Source organism: Tachyglossus aculeatus, chromosome 2 (genome assembly GCF_015852505.1).
Source record: "Tachyglossus aculeatus isolate mTacAcu1 chromosome 2, mTacAcu1.pri, whole genome shotgun sequence".
NCBI lineage: Eukaryota > Metazoa > Chordata > Mammalia > Monotremata > Tachyglossidae > Tachyglossus > Tachyglossus aculeatus.
In genome coordinates this window covers 79568189-79571123 of record NC_052067.1, presented here as the reverse complement: position 1 = coordinate 79571123, position 2935 = coordinate 79568189, and the positions used below count along the sequence as shown (strand labels likewise).

General features: G+C 42.1%; 1 non-coding gene across 1 annotated transcript; it reads right to left on the bottom strand.

Moving 5' to 3' along the window:
* Positions 1 to 2248: 2248 nt before the first annotated feature.
* On the bottom strand, positions 2249 to 2412 carry LOC119925123. The gene has a single exon (XR_005449791.1). It is a non-coding gene; the product is annotated as a U1 spliceosomal RNA (small nuclear RNA).
* Between the last annotated feature and the right edge of the window lie 523 nt (positions 2413 to 2935).

Here is a 2935-nt window from a genome sequence, read left to right as displayed (position 1 = left end):
CCCTCCCCACAGCACCTGTATATGTGTTTGTACAGATCTATTACTCCATTTTACTTGTACATATTTACTATTCTATTTATTTTGTTAATGATGTGCATTTAGCTTTAATTCTATTTGTTCTGACAACTTGATACCTGTCCACATGTTTTGTTTTGTTGTCTGTCTCCCCCTTCTAGACTGTGAGCCCGTTGTTGGGTAGGGACCGTCTCTAAATGTTGCCAACTTGTACTTCCCAAGCGCTTAGTACAGTGCTCTGCACACAGTAAGCACTCAATAAATACGATTGAATGAATGAATGAATGAATGAAAGCTGCAGGGCAGTCGCCATTTTTGGAAGAGCCCACATGACCAATCAATTGCTTGCTAACCATCTGATAATAATAATAATGATACTATTTGTTAAGTGCTTACCACTTAACAGTACCTGACATTGTGCTAAGCGTTGGGATGGATACAAGCAAGTCCCTGTCCCATGTGGGGCTCACAGTCTCAATCCCCATTTTACAGATGAGGTAACTGAGGCCCAGAGAAGTGAAGTGACTTGCCCAAGATCACACAGCAGACAAGTGGTGGATCTGGGATTAGAACCCATGAACTCCGACTCCCAGGCCTGTGCTCTATTAACTATTAACTTAGAGAAGCAGTGTGGCTCAATGGAAGGAGCATGGGCTTGGGAGTCAGAGGTCATGGGTTCAAATCCCAGCTCCTCCACATGTCTGCTGTTTGACCTTGGGCAAGTCACTTAACTTCTCTGAGCCTCAGTTACCTCATCTGTAAAATGGGGATGATGACTGTGAGCCCCACGTGGGACAACTTGATCACCTTGTATCCCACCTAGCACTTAGAACAGTGCTTTGCACATAGTAAGCGCTTAACAAATGCCATTAAAAAAAACAAAAACAAAAAACTACACCATGCTTCTTCCATCAGAAGCCAGTGTTGGCTTTGTGCCTGAATTTCACCACCCAGAACATTTATCACTTCATGTTGAGTCAGAGTCTCCCAGAGTAAAAGCTATTCCTCAGGAGTTACTCTTAGAGAAGTTGCATTAACTTTTTAAATCCATTAAAGCACAACTGAGTGTGTTCTCTTTCTCTATATGTGTGTGTATATGAATATATGCATATAGACACACACACACCGACTGCTGAATATGAATATTGTGTTACCGATGGTGAATTTTATCTGTGGATTCATTCACTCATTCATTCAATCGTATTTATTGAGCACTTACTGTGTGCAGAGCACTGTACTAAGCACTTGGGAAGTACAGGTGGATGTAGTGGCACGATGCTAAGGCAACTGGTTTTCTAGTTTATGTCTTCTTTTCATTTTCTCTCTTGAAACTTGCCTTATGCTCTTACTGTTTCAAATATTATCACAGTTCCTGCAATCAGGGGATTTTCTTTTCAATCAGATACACGCACACACACACACACACACACACACAACGTGCAACATCAACTGCATCCTCTTTGAGCACAAAGGGCAGCTTTGTTTGAATAGAGAAAATGACAACCAGTACTGTCAGACTCTTGGGTCACTTTCATCCTGTACAATTAATATTGCCTGTTATAATTATGCATTTTAATGGTATTTTGTTAAGCACTCTGATAGACATAAGCTAATTGGGTTGGACACAGTCCATGTCCCCCTCTTACCTTACTTCACTAATCACCTACTAAATCCCAGCCCACACCTTCGTTTCTCTAATGTCAACCTTGCTCTGAACCTTGATCTCCTTTCTCTAACTACTGACCCCTAGCCCACATCCTCCTTCTAGCCTGTAGCTCCTTTTCTTCATATCTGTCAAGCCCATCTCTCTCCCCACCTTCAAAATCGTAGTAAAATCACATCTCCTCAAAGAGGCCTTCCCTTACTAACTTCTCATTTCCCCACCATCCTAATCACCCTCTCTTCTGCTTCACTTTTTTTTATGGTATTTACTACGGGTCAAGCACTGTTCTTGCTTGACGGCTGCGCTGGGGTAGTTACAAGTTAATCAGACTGGACACAGTCTCTGTCCCACATGGGGCTAACCATCAAGTCAGACGGAGAACAAGTATTGAACACCCGTTTTGCACTTGAGAAAACTGAAGCACGGAGAAGTTAAAGCCGGCGAGTGGGAGAGCTGGGATTAGGACCCAGGACCCTCTAGACTCCCAGGCTTGTGCTTAAACACAAGTTGACACTGCTCCTCCACGGAATTATCCTTGAAGCTGGATTTCTAAGATTGCAAGCTGAATATCAGGGGAGAGTACAAGCACAGTTCCCCACTTGCACAAATTGTGCAGTCGAGTATCCTGCATTTGGGTAATTCTCTGGAGTCAGCACACCCTGAGTGCAAAGGATGAACCTCACTCTGGGAAAGCACCCTATGTTATCATGATGTCTCCCTTGCCAAGTAAATGCACTTACGTCTGTACCCCTTAAGCACTTTCATATGCATCCCGAGGGCTACAGTGCTCTGCACACATTAAGCTCTTAATAAATACCATTGATTGACTGATTGATTGATCCCCATTTTATCCTATTTAAAGTGTCTCTACCTCTCTCAGGATGTAAACGTTGTAACTTCTCCTGGTTGATTAATGATACCAGACTTCTGGCTTTGATCTAAGAAAATAAATGCCTGACTTGGGATGTTTTCTCCATTTTTATGGAAAATGGGTATCATAAATGCATTCCAGACTTTCCATTTCAGGAAGATTATCACACTTCTTGGGTGGCTGAAGATACTTGGCCTTCAGCATTTTATTATAATCACTCAGAAATGGCCTGTTGTGGCCTGTTTTACCTTATTCCTTAATTGCAACCTCTCCATTTATGGTAGCAGCTCTTTGTTTAACACACTGGATGCTACTGTGTTCTTCAAGTGTCTTTCAGATAACAAGCTAGTATAGTTTAAATGAAACCCAGATAAGTTTATGACTTC